This window comes from Lepisosteus platostomus, unplaced genomic scaffold (assembly GCF_059453375.1).
Source record: "Lepisosteus platostomus isolate fLepPlt1 unplaced genomic scaffold, fLepPlt1.hap1 Scaffold_73_H1, whole genome shotgun sequence".
Lineage (NCBI taxonomy): Eukaryota > Metazoa > Chordata > Actinopteri > Semionotiformes > Lepisosteidae > Lepisosteus > Lepisosteus platostomus.
In genome coordinates, this window is record NW_028291685.1 from 212,534 (window position 1) to 225,894 (window position 13,361).

Consider the following 13,361-nt stretch of genomic DNA (forward strand, 5'->3'; position numbering starts at 1 on the left):
AAAAGATTAAGGACTGGGGTGAGCGTGATTTACCACCCTTTCAGCTAAGAACCCGACGTGCGCACCGTTTAAGCTGCATAGACTCGGTCGTTTAACTCTTCTCCATTAGAAGGGTTAAGGTTAAAGAAAAAAACATTGCTGACTTCTTTTTTTTTTTTGCCAGCCGCGAGTGCTGATTAGCAAGGTTTGTATTTCATGTTTTGCAAGTTGCATCCATTATAAGAAAAACAAGTTGTTCAAGACAGGAAATGAATGCTTGCATTTAATTAAGTCTAGCCGTAGGCGGTTGTCCATAATGACCAGTTCTGTTCGAGAAGACAGAACAAAAAAGGCACCGCTGGGATTCGGAGCCAGGGTCTCCTGTTTACTAGACAGGCACCTTAAGCAACTAAGCCACGGCGCCCCAGGAGAGCTGTCCTTTGACAGCCACTTGGACACACCACTCAGACACATCTGCATTCGGTGTGTGCTCCGCCTGCTCGCTGAGCAAGTTGCCACCTTTACATATAATAGCAACATCAACACCAAGAGAAAGGGTGACAAATGGCTTTTATCTGGAACTTTTCATGTCCAAGGAGCTCAATGTGCTTTCTGTGTACAACAGGGCCACTGAACTCCACACTGGCCACTGAACCACAGCAGTGGCTTGCTGGCTTGACATCTCCCAAGGAAAATGTTGAAATCGCATGTGGAACAGGAAAATGACCCTCGAGTACGGGGGAAAAAAAAGAAAAAGATCATCTGGAGCGCGCCAACCCATGTCCGGACAGCCCAGATCCCTCGACGAGGTGGCCGAGTGGTTAAGGCGATGGACTGCTAATCCATTGTGCTCTGCACGCATGGGTTCGAATCCCATTCTCGTCGCGCTCCATGTCTGACACGTGTGCCCGTTCGGCGTTGGCCCTCCTGTCGTTTGCTCCGGTTCTAGAGCCGTGCATTTTCTAGCGGTGGCTGAACATGGTATAGTAGGCTAACGTCAGTATCGAGCAGTAACAGTAACGGTATTTACGTGTCGCTGCTGCCAAGTGGCTCTGGGTTGAGACCGCGTTTTCACTTACTTGCAACGCAAACGGAGAAAGCGATTTTTGACAGTCTCTCGAGAGACCGCGCTAGGTGTTTAGGGATAGACTTTGTCAGTTCCCCCTGGGAAGGTGGCCTCTCAAATAGTTTGTGATTCCTTATACAGTAGAAGCCTGCTTCGTGGCTTAAATCCAAGCTAAGGAAACGAGTTAGAGGTCTGATGCAGAACTGCGAATTCAATGAAGGGGAACACTACAGTACATTGCACTGTATGTGTGAGGAAAGCTGCCCCCTTCAGTCCCTTGTCGACCGAACAGAGGACTGTAAAGGATACCGCCAAGAAACTTAAGGATGCTGGTTGGAATCCAGCTCCAAAGAAGCCCCTTTGGGTGTTATGTCATCAAAAAGTAAGAACAGCGAATCTCCCTTTGATCAAAAGCGCAACAGAGCTGTTTTCCGTGGAGCAGGTTTCAGACCCGTAGACCTGTTTTATTTGTAGGGCAGGGCGCATTCCCAAACGCGAATCTCCTGTTTTAGAAATGCTTTGGGCGGCGTGAAGTGAAAATAAGAAGTGGGCTCCAGATGCACATGGAAGCAATCAAGTGTTTCATCCGAGCTGTTTCAAAGACTGCCCAAGAGCTTTCCTTTCACAGAGGCGCAACGATTAATGATGGGGGTGCACCCTTCAATGCGCCTTACGACTCTAGGGAGTGATTGAGACGATTCGTAGCGTGTGCTCATTTCTCTCTATTCCCCGTGTTGCAGTGGTAGGATGACGTCAATTACTGCTTCGACACGTAACGGCATTATAATCACGTGCAGGAGCTGAGGGCTTTAGTTTTGTTTCGTTTTCCATGGCGTTCGTAAGCGCGCAAATCAAAGGCAAGTCCTGCGTCTAAGACGAACGTAAATGCTTTTGAAAGTGCAGTGTGGTGCAGCTTGTAAAATCCTTGTCCACATTTGTGGTTTGTTGATGTTTGTTCTGTCTGCCAAAGTTGCATTTTGACATCCGGACGGGGGGACTTTATCATTTGAACGTGAAGCCAGCCTTAAACCCTCTGAGGCGTGTCTGTCTGCCGGCACGTATCTTGTGAAAGGTATTTTTTTTTTAACGGAGAGCAACTTTAAAAAGGTATCCGCAGCCACCTCGCAGTCCGTGTTTGATTATAGGAGGAATGCGGCAGCGGCGGGCTCGCTTTTGTCGTGGTCGAGTGGTTAAGGCGATGGGCTCGAAATGCGTTGGGGCTTCCCCGCGCAGGTTCGAAACCTGCCGACTCCGGCGTCTGCCGCACATCGCCTTGTGCCTGCGCGGCAGAGGCGAAGTGCCGCTTCTCCTTTCCTGGTACTATAACAACGCTAAATCGCTTGGCCCCGCTGCCATGGACATCAATTCTTCAGATAACCACACACTTTGCCTTCGCACCTCTGGTGCTCTGCTTATGCCTTTGAAAACCTAATGAATAAAGCTGAAAGAACCGACACGATATGTAGGTGCTCCTAAAGCACGCAGTAAACAACTGTTAACAGCAAGGGTTTCAGTGGGTTAACTGAGGAGAAGGCGTGATCGCTAATTGTTGACTTTTTATTTGGTGTTAGAAACACTCTTACTGTGCATGACGTGCAACAAATGTAGCCACAGAAATTGCATCACGCTTTCATGTATGCTATTGCAGACACCAACGTTGCCTAGATAGAAAACCGAAATAGCCGTGGGTTTGCTTGCTGGTCTGAAGGATCTCTCTTCGAATCTCTGTCATTTGTCAATGGAAGTAAAAGGCGCTGCAATCTCATACGTTCAGAATCAAACCCGCAGCTGTTGTTCGACTTTATTTCTTGACTAATTACAACTGAGTGTCGCATGAGCAGTTACATAAACTTGTCTGGTATATTTGAACACAAGTGCCGTTCTTCAATTAAAACTAACAGTACATTGTCAGGGACATTCAGTTCTATACAAACAAGAGACAGACAAGAGAATATTTCTACCGTTCATGTGGACTACGTGTTGACTTACTGATCGGAATAATTGAAAAGTTCGGGCTCATAGCCGATGCAGTGCGTGCTAATTAGAACAGCAACGCTGAGCTCTCAGCACCGTACTGAGCCCAGGTGTTTTTCTAAAGCTGTCAGGTGCAGTTCATTTACATGAAGGAAATCTCTTACTGGGTACAATTGCAATGCAGTAAGTAACACAGACTACTTAGGGAGTAGCCCGATGCGTTTAAAAACGACCCGAGCCAGGCAGGAGTCCAACCCGCAATCTCCTGATCCGTAGTCAGACGCATTATCCATTGCGCCACTGGCCCCGGTGTGACACTGCAGGACTGTAACCCAGTGAGATCAGCACTGCAACTAGTAAAATATTACCCCCGGTCCATTCTTTACCAAAGTGAGAAACACCTGTTTTCTACATTTTGTCTGTTTTAAAACCATATCTCTTTAAACCAAACCAAGAGTCTGTCTTTTGCACTGATATTCTGATTCATTTCGATTTCAAAGAAAAAAAAAACATTATCTTCCAAAGCATCATAAAATTGTCCCTTCTTCCAGACTCTACTTCTCTCTTGTAGTAGTACAGCAGACCTTTCCAGGTGAGCAGATCACAGAGTCCGAAATGAGCTTCCTCCATCAAGCAAAGTACCTGAACATGACTCTGTCTTCATAAAAGTGCCCCTGTAATAAAGAAATTAAATCCGAAATCAAGAGGGCAGTTGCCTACTGAAGTTCAAGAAGTCATCAATTTTAACCTAGCAACACATTAAAGGCTGCATCTATACAAGTACGATTCTAGAAATGCTCACCAGATTACGTTTTAAGAAGGAACTGCGCCTCAGGTTCCGCCGAGATCTTAACTCGGATGGCAGGATTCAGAGTCCGGAGTGCGGACTGATGGCGCACGGAGGGTCCACATACTGTGGATCCCTCAGTGATCTTCCGCGTGTTCAAACAGCCAGCGTGTGACTCCCCTGTCCCCGTGACCTCATTGCTCTGCTCTCGCCTCTGTGCAGCCGAGCCCGACTCATGGTAAAGTGGAAAAAAGTATGCCCTCAACATGAGATTGACTCTGGAGTGAGGATAGACGTTACCTTTTTATCGTTGAACAGGATGTATGTGATGTGGCGACTAGGTTCAATTTTGTATCCTCTTTAAAAGATTAAGGACTGGGGTGAGCGTGATTTACCACCCTTTCAGCTAAGAACCCGACGTGCGCACCGTTTAAGCTGCATAGACTCGGTCGTTTAACTCTTCTCCATTAGAAGGGTTAAGGTTAAAGAAAAAAACATTGCTGACTTCTTTTTTTTTTTTGCCAGCCGCGAGTGCTGATTAGCAAGGTTTGTATTTCATGTTTTGCAAGTTGCATCCATTATAAGAAAAACAAGTTGTTCAAGACAGGAAATGAATGCTTGCATTTAATTAAGTCTAGCCGTAGGCGGTTGTCCATAATGACCAGTTCTGTTCGAGAAGACAGAACAAAAAAGGCACCGCTGGGATTCGGAGCCAGGGTCTCCTGTTTACTAGACAGGCACCTTAAGCAACTAAGCCACGGCGCCCCAGGAGAGCTGTCCTTTGACAGCCACTTGGACACACCACTCAGACACATCTGCATTCGGTGTGTGCTCCGCCTGCTCGCTGAGCAAGTTGCCACCTTTACATATAATAGCAACATCAACACCAAGAGAAAGGGTGACAAATGGCTTTTATCTGGAACTTTTCATGTCCAAGGAGCTCAATGTGCTTTCTGTGTACAACAGGGCCACTGAACTCCACACTGGCCACTGAACCACAGCAGTGGCTTGCTGGCTTGACATCTCCCAAGGAAAATGTTGAAATCGCATGTGGAACAGGAAAATGACCCTCGAGTACGGGGGAAAAAAAAGAAAAAGATCATCTGGAGCGCGCCAACCCATGTCCGGACAGCCCAGATCCCTCGACGAGGTGGCCGAGTGGTTAAGGCGATGGACTGCTAATCCATTGTGCTCTGCACGCCTGGGTTCGAATCCCATTCTCGTCACGCTCCATGTCTGACACGTGTGCCCGTTCGGCGTTGGCCCTCCTGTCGTTTGCTCCGGTTCTAGAGCCGTGCATTTTCTAGCGGTGGCTGAACGTAGGCTAACGTCGGTATCGAGCAGTAACAGTAACGGTATTTACGTGTCGCTGCTGCCAAGTGGCTCTGGGTTGAGACCGCGTTTTCACTTACTTGCAACGCAAACGGAGAAAGCGATTTTTGACAGTCTCTCGAGAGACCGCGCTAGGTGTTTAGGGATAGACTTTGTCAGTTCCCCCTGGGATGGTGGCCTCTCAAATAGTTTGTGATTCCTTATACAGTAGAAGCCTGCTTCGTGGCTTAAATCCAAGCTAAGGAAACGAGTTAGAGGTCTGATGCAGAACTGCGAATTCAATGAAGGGGAACACTACAGTACATTGCACTGTATGTGTGAGGAAAGCTGCCCCCTTCAGTCCCTTGTCGACCGAACAGAGGACTGTAAAGGATACCGCCAAGAAACTTAAGGATGCTGGTTGGAATCCAGCTCCAAAGAAGCCCCTTTGGGTGTTATGTCATCAAAAAGTAAGAACAGCGAATCTCCCTTTGATCAAAAGCGCAACAGAGCTGTTTTCCGTGGAGCAGGTTTCAGACCCGTAGACCTGTTTTATTTGTAGGGCAGGGCGCATTCCCAAACGCGAATCTCCTGTTTTAGAAATGCTTTGGGCGGCGTGAAGTGAAAATAAGAAGTGGGCTCCAGATGCACATGGAAGCAATCAAGTGTTTCATCCGAGCTGTTTCAAAGACTGCCCAAGAGCTTTCCTTTCACAGAGGCGCAACGATTAATGATGGGGGTGCACCCTTCAATGCGCCTTACGACTCTAGGGAGTGATTGAGACGATTCGTAGCGTGTGCTCATTTCTCTCTATTCCCCGTGTTGCAGTGGTAGGATGACGTAAATTACTGCTTCGACACGTAACGGCATTATAATCACGTGCAGGAGCTGAGGGCTTTAGTTTTGTTTCGTTTTCCATGGCGTTCGTAAGCGCGCAAATCAAAGGCAAGTCCTGCGTCTAAGACGAACGTAAATGCTTTTGAAAGTGCAGTGTGGTGCAGCTTGTAAAATCCTTGTCCACATTTGTGGTTTGTTGATGTTTGTTCTGTCTGCCAAAGTTGCATTTTGACATCCGGACGGGGGGACTTTATCATTTGAACGTGAAGCCAGCCTTAAACCCTCTGAGGCGTGTCTGTCTGCCGGCACGTATCTTGTGAAAGGTATTTTCTTTTTAACGGAGAGCAACTTTAAAAAGGTATCCGCAGCCACCTCGCAGTCCGTGTTTGATTATAGGAGGAATGCGGCGGCGGCGGGCTCGCTTTTGTCGTGGTCGAGTGGTTAAGGCGATGGGCTCGAAATGCGTTGGGGCTTCCCCGCGCAGGTTCAAAACCTGCCGACTCCGGCGTCTGCCGCACGTCGCCTTGTGCCTGCGCGGCAGAGGCGAAGTGCCGCTTCTCCTTTCCTGGTACTATAACAACGCTAAATCGCTTGGCCCCGCTGCCATGGACATCAATTCTTCAGATAACCACACACTTTGCCTTCGCACCTCTGGTGCTCTGCTTATGCCTTTGAAAACCTAATGAATAAAGCTGAAAGAACCGACACGATATGTAGGTGCTCCTAAAGCACGCAGTAAACAACTGTTAACAGCAAGGGTTTCAGTGGGTTAACTGAGGAGAAGGCGTGATCGCTAATTGTTGACTTTTTATTTGGTGTTAGAAACACTCTTACTGTGCATGACGTGCAACAAATGTAGCCACAGAAATTGCATCACGCTTTCATGTATGCTATTGCAGACACCAACGTTGCCTAGATAGAAAACCGAAATAGCCGTGGGTTTGCTTGCTGGTCTGAAGGATCTCTCTTCGAATCTCTGTCATTTGTCAATGGAAGTAAAAGGCGCTGCAATCTCATACGTTCAGAATCAAACCCGCAGCTGTTGTTCGACTTTATTTCTTGACTAATTACAACTGAGTGTCGCATGAGCAGTTACATAAACTTGTCTGGTATATTTGAACACAGGTGCCGTTCTTCAATTAAAACTAACAGTACATTGTCAGGGACATTCAGTTCTATACAAACAAGAGACAGACAAGAGAATATTTCTACCGTTCATGTGGACTACGTGTTGACTTATTGATCGGAATAATTGAAAAGTTCGGGCTCATAGCCGATGCAGTGCGTGCTAATTAGAACAGCAACGCTGAGCTCTCAGCACCGTACTGAGCCCAGGTGTTTTTCTAAAGCTGTCAGGTGCAGTTCATTTACATGAAGGAAATCTCTTACTGGGTACGATTGCAATGCAGTAAGTAGCACAGACTACTTAGGGAGTAGCCCGATGCGTTTAAAAACGACCCGAGCCAGGCAGGAGTCCAACCCGCAATCTCCTGATCCGTAGTCAGACGCATTATCCATTGCGCCACTGGCCCCGGTGTGACACTGCAGGACTGTAACCCAGTGAGATCAGCACTGCAACTAGTAAAATATTACCCCCGGTCCATTCTTTACCAAAGTGAGAAACACCTGTTTTCTACATTTTGTCTGTTTTAAAACCATATCTCTTTAAACCAAACCAAGAGTCTGTCTTTTGCACTGATATTCTGATTCATTTCGATTTCAAAGAAAAAAAAAACATTATCTTCCAAAGCATCATAAAATTGTCCCTTCTTCCAGACTCTACTTCTCTCTTGTAGTAGTACAGCAGACCTTTCCAGGTGAGCAGATCACAGAGTCCGAAATGAGCTTCCTCCATCAAGCAAAGTACCTGAACATGACTCTGTCTTCATAAAAGTGCCCCTGTAATAAAGAAATTAAATCCGAAATCAAGAGGGCAGTTGCCTACTGAAGTTCAAGAAGTCATCAATTTTAACCTAGCAACACATTAAAGGCTGCATCTATACAAGTACGATTCTAGAAATGCTCACCAGATTACGTTTTAAGAAGGAACTGCGCCTCAGGTTCCGCCGAGATCTTAACTCGGATGGCAGGATTCAGAGTCCGGAGTGCGGACTGATGGCGCACGGAGGGTCCACATACTGTGGATCCCTCAGTGATCTTCCGCGTGTTCAAACAGCCAGCGTGTGACTCCCCTGTCCCCGTGACCTCATTGCTCTGCTCTCGCCTCTGTGCAGCCGAGCCCGACTCATGGTAAAGTGGAAAAAAGTATGCCCTCAACATGAGATTGACTCTGGAGTGAGGATAGACGTTACCTTTTTATCGTTGAACAGGATGTATGTGATGTGGCGACTAGGTTCAATTTTGTATCCTCTTTAAAAGATTAAGGACTGGGGTGAGCGTGATTTACCACCCTTTCAGCTAAGAACCCGACGTGCGCACCGTTTAAGCTGCATAGACTCGGTCGTTTAACTCTTCTCCATTAGAAGGGTTAAGGTTAAAGAAAAAAACATTGCTGACTTCTTTTTTTTTTTTGCCAGCCGCGAGTGCTGATTAGCAAGGTTTGTATTTCATGTTTTGCAAGTTGCATCCATTATAAGAAAAACAAGTTGTTCAAGACAGGAAATGAATGCTTGCATTTAATTAAGTCTAGCCGTAGGCGGTTGTCCATAATGACCAGTTCTGTTCGAGAAGACAGAACAAAAAAGGCACCGCTGGGATTCGGAGCCAGGGTCTCCTGTTTACTAGACAGGCACCTTAAGCAACTAAGCCACGGCGCCCCAGGAGAGCTGTCCTTTGACAGCCACTTGGACACACCACTCAGACACATCTGCATTCGGTGTGTGCTCCGCCTGCTCGCTGAGCAAGTTGCCACCTTTACATATAATAGCAACATCAACACCAAGAGAAAGGGTGACAAATGGCTTTTATCTGGAACTTTTCATGTCCAAGGAGCTCAATGTGCTTTCTGTGTACAACAGGGCCACTGAACTCCACACTGGCCACTGAACCACAGCAGTGGCTTGCTGGCTTGACATCTCCCAAGGAAAATGTTGAAATCGCATGTGGAACAGGAAAATGACCCTCGAGTACGGGGGAAAAAAAAGAAAAAGATCATCTGGAGCGCGCCAACCCATGTCCGGACAGCCCAGATCCCTCGACGAGGTGGCCGAGTGGTTAAGGCGATGGACTGCTAATCCATTGTGCTCTGCACGCATGGGTTCGAATCCCATTCTCGTCGCGCTCCATGTCTGACACGTGTGCCCGTTCGGCGTTGGCCCTCCTGTCGTTTGCTCCGGTTCTAGAGCCGTGCATTTTCTAGCGGTGGCTGAACATGGTATAGTAGGCTAACGTCAGTATCGAGCAGTAACAGTAACGGTATTTACGTGTCGCTGCTGCCAAGTGGCTCTGGGTTGAGACCGCGTTTTCACTTACTTGCAACGCAAACGGAGAAAGCGATTTTTGACAGTCTCTCGAGAGACCGCGCTAGGTGTTTAGGGATAGACTTTGTCAGTTCCCCCTGGGAAGGTGGCCTCTCAAATAGTTTGTGATTCCTTATACAGTAGAAGCCTGCTTCGTGGCTTAAATCCAAGCTAAGGAAACGAGTTAGAGGTCTGATGCAGAACTGCGAATTCAATGAAGGGGAACACTACAGTACATTGCACTGTATGTGTGAGGAAAGCTGCCCCCTTCAGTCCCTTGTCGACCGAACAGAGGACTGTAAAGGATACCGCCAAGAAACTTAAGGATGCTGGTTGGAATCCAGCTCCAAAGAAGCCCCTTTGGGTGTTATGTCATCAAAAAGTAAGAACAGCGAATCTCCCTTTGATCAAAAGCGCAACAGAGCTGTTTTCCGTGGAGCAGGTTTCAGACCCGTAGACCTGTTTTATTTGTAGGGCAGGGCGCATTCCCAAACGCGAATCTCCTGTTTTAGAAATGCTTTGGGCGGCGTGAAGTGAAAATAAGAAGTGGGCTCCAGATGCACATGGAAGCAATCAAGTGTTTCATCCGAGCTGTTTCAAAGACTGCCCAAGAGCTTTCCTTTCACAGAGGCGCAACGATTAATGATGGGGGTGCACCCTTCAATGCGCCTTACGACTCTAGGGAGTGATTGAGACGATTCGTAGCGTGTGCTCATTTCTCTCTATTCCCCGTGTTGCAGTGGTAGGATGACGTCAATTACTGCTTCGACACGTAACGGCATTATAATCACGTGCAGGAGCTGAGGGCTTTAGTTTTGTTTCGTTTTCCATGGCGTTCGTAAGCGCGCAAATCAAAGGCAAGTCCTGCGTCTAAGACGAACGTAAATGCTTTTGAAAGTGCAGTGTGGTGCAGCTTGTAAAATCCTTGTCCACATTTGTGGTTTGTTGATGTTTGTTCTGTCTGCCAAAGTTGCATTTTGACATCCGGACGGGGGGACTTTATCATTTGAACGTGAAGCCAGCCTTAAACCCTCTGAGGCGTGTCTGTCTGCCGGCACGTATCTTGTGAAAGGTATTTTTTTTTTAACGGAGAGCAACTTTAAAAAGGTATCCGCAGCCACCTCGCAGTCCGTGTTTGATTATAGGAGGAATGCGGCAGCGGCGGGCTCGCTTTTGTCGTGGTCGAGTGGTTAAGGCGATGGGCTCGAAATGCGTTGGGGCTTCCCCGCGCAGGTTCGAAACCTGCCGACTCCGGCGTCTGCCGCACATCGCCTTGTGCCTGCGCGGCAGAGGCGAAGTGCCGCTTCTCCTTTCCTGGTACTATAACAACGCTAAATCGCTTGGCCCCGCTGCCATGGACATCAATTCTTCAGATAACCACACACTTTGCCTTCGCACCTCTGGTGCTCTGCTTATGCCTTTGAAAACCTAATGAATAAAGCTGAAAGAACCGACACGATATGTAGGTGCTCCTAAAGCACGCAGTAAACAACTGTTAACAGCAAGGGTTTCAGTGGGTTAACTGAGGAGAAGGCGTGATCGCTAATTGTTGACTTTTTATTTGGTGTTAGAAACACTCTTACTGTGCATGACGTGCAACAAATGTAGCCACAGAAATTGCATCACGCTTTCATGTATGCTATTGCAGACACCAACGTTGCCTAGATAGAAAACCGAAATAGCCGTGGGTTTGCTTGCTGGTCTGAAGGATCTCTCTTCGAATCTCTGTCATTTGTCAATGGAAGTAAAAGGCGCTGCAATCTCATACGTTCAGAATCAAACCCGCAGCTGTTGTTCGACTTTATTTCTTGACTAATTACAACTGAGTGTCGCATGAGCAGTTACATAAACTTGTCTGGTATATTTGAACACAAGTGCCGTTCTTCAATTAAAACTAACAGTACATTGTCAGGGACATTCAGTTCTATACAAACAAGAGACAGACAAGAGAATATTTCTACCGTTCATGTGGACTACGTGTTGACTTACTGATCGGAATAATTGAAAAGTTCGGGCTCATAGCCGATGCAGTGCGTGCTAATTAGAACAGCAACGCTGAGCTCTCAGCACCGTACTGAGCCCAGGTGTTTTTCTAAAGCTGTCAGGTGCAGTTCATTTACATGAAGGAAATCTCTTACTGGGTACGATTGCAATGCAGTAAGTAGCACAGACTACTTAGGGAGTAGCCCGATGCGTTTAAAAACGACCCGAGCCAGGCAGGAGTCCAACCCGCAATCTCCTGATCCGTAGTCAGACGCGTTATCCATTGCGCCACTGGCCCCGGTGTGACACTGCAGGACTGTAACCCAGTGAGATCAGCACTGCAACTAGTAAAATATTACCCCCGGTCCATTCTTTACCAAAGTGAGAAACACCTGTTTTCTACATTTTGTCTGTTTTAAAACCATATCTCTTTAAACCAAACCAAGAGTCTGTCTTTTGCACTGATATTCTGATTCATTTCGATTTCAAAGAAAAAAAAAAACATTATCTTCCAAAGCATCATAAAATTGTCCCTTCTTCCAGACTCTACTTCTCTCTTGTAGTAGTACAGCAGACCTTTCCAGGTGAGCAGATCACAGAGTCCGAAATGAGCTTCCTCCATCAAGCAAAGTACCTGAACATGACTCTGTCTTCATAAAAGTGCCCCTGTAATAAAGAAATTAAATCCGAAATCAAGAGGGCAGTTGCCTACTGAAGTTCAAGAAGTCATCAATTTTAACCTAGCAACACATTAAAGGCTGCATCTATACAAGTACGATTCTAGAAATGCTCACCAGATTACGTTTTAAGAAGGAACTGCGCCTCAGGTTCCGCCGAGATCTTAACTCGGATGGCAGGATTCAGAGTCCGGAGTGCGGACTGATGGCGCACGGAGGGTCCACATACTGTGGATCCCTCAGTGATCTTCCGCGTGTTCAAACAGCCAGCGTGTGACTCCCCTGTCCCCGTGACCTCATTGCTCTGCTCTCGCCTCTGTGCAGCCGAGCCCGACTCATGGTAAAGTGGAAAAAAGTATGCCCTCAACATGAGATTGACTCTGGAGTGAGGATAGACGTTACCTTTTTATCGTTGAACAGGATGTATGTGATGTGGCGACTAGGTTCAATTTTGTATCCTCTTTAAAAGATTAAGGACTGGGGTGAGCGTGATTTACCACCCTTTCAGCTAAGAACCCGACGTGCGCACCGTTTAAGCTGCATAGACTCGGTCGTTTAACTCTTCTCCATTAGAAGGGTTAAGGTTAAAGAAAAAAACATTGCTGACTTCTTTTTTTTTTTTGCCAGCCGCGAGTGCTGATTAGCAAGGTTTGTATTTCATGTTTTGCAAGTTGCATCCATTATAAGAAAAACAAGTTGTTCAAGACAGGAAATGAATGCTTGCATTTAATTAAGTCTAGCCGTAGGCGGTTGTCCATAATGACCAGTTCTGTTCGAGAAGACAGAACAAAAAAGGCACCGCTGGGATTCGGAGCCAGGGTCTCCTGTTTACTAGACAGGCACCTTAAGCAACTAAGCCACGGCGCCCCAGGAGAGCTGTCCTTTGACAGCCACTTGGACACACCACTCAGACACATCTGCATTCGGTGTGTGCTCCGCCTGCTCGCTGAGCAAGTTGCCACCTTTACATATAATAGCAACATCAACACCAAGAGAAAGGGTGACAAATGGCTTTTATCTGGAACTTTTCATGTCCAAGGAGCTCAATGTGCTTTCTGTGTACAACAGGGCCACTGAACTCCACACTGGCCACTGAACCACAGCAGTGGCTTGCTGGCTTGACATCTCCCAAGGAAAATGTTGAAATCGCATGTGGAACAGGAAAATGACCCTCGAGTACGGGGGAAAAAAAAGAAAAAGATCATCTGGAGCGCGCCAACCCATGTCCGGACAGCCCAGATCCCTCGACGAGGTGGCCGAGTGGTTAAGGCGATGGACTGCTAATCCATTGTGCTCTGCACGCCTGGGTTCGAATCCCATTCTCGTCA

The 13,361-nt window shown here is 47.1% G+C and overlaps 4 non-coding genes across 4 annotated transcripts; all 4 read left to right on the forward strand.

The window, feature by feature from the left end:
• Positions 1–782: 782 nt before the first annotated feature.
• On the forward strand, positions 783–864 carry trnas-gcu (transfer RNA serine (anticodon GCU)). The gene has a single exon. It is a non-coding gene; the product is annotated as a tRNA-Ser (tRNA).
• A 4,086-nt stretch (positions 865–4,950) lies between these two features.
• trnas-gcu (transfer RNA serine (anticodon GCU)) lies at positions 4,951–5,032 on the forward strand. Its single transcript has one exon. It is a non-coding gene; the product is annotated as a tRNA-Ser (tRNA).
• A 4,078-nt stretch (positions 5,033–9,110) lies between these two features.
• trnas-gcu (transfer RNA serine (anticodon GCU)) lies at positions 9,111–9,192 on the forward strand. Its single transcript has one exon. It is a non-coding gene; the product is annotated as a tRNA-Ser (tRNA).
• A 4,087-nt stretch (positions 9,193–13,279) lies between these two features.
• On the forward strand, positions 13,280–13,361 carry trnas-gcu (transfer RNA serine (anticodon GCU)). The gene has a single exon. It is a non-coding gene; the product is annotated as a tRNA-Ser (tRNA).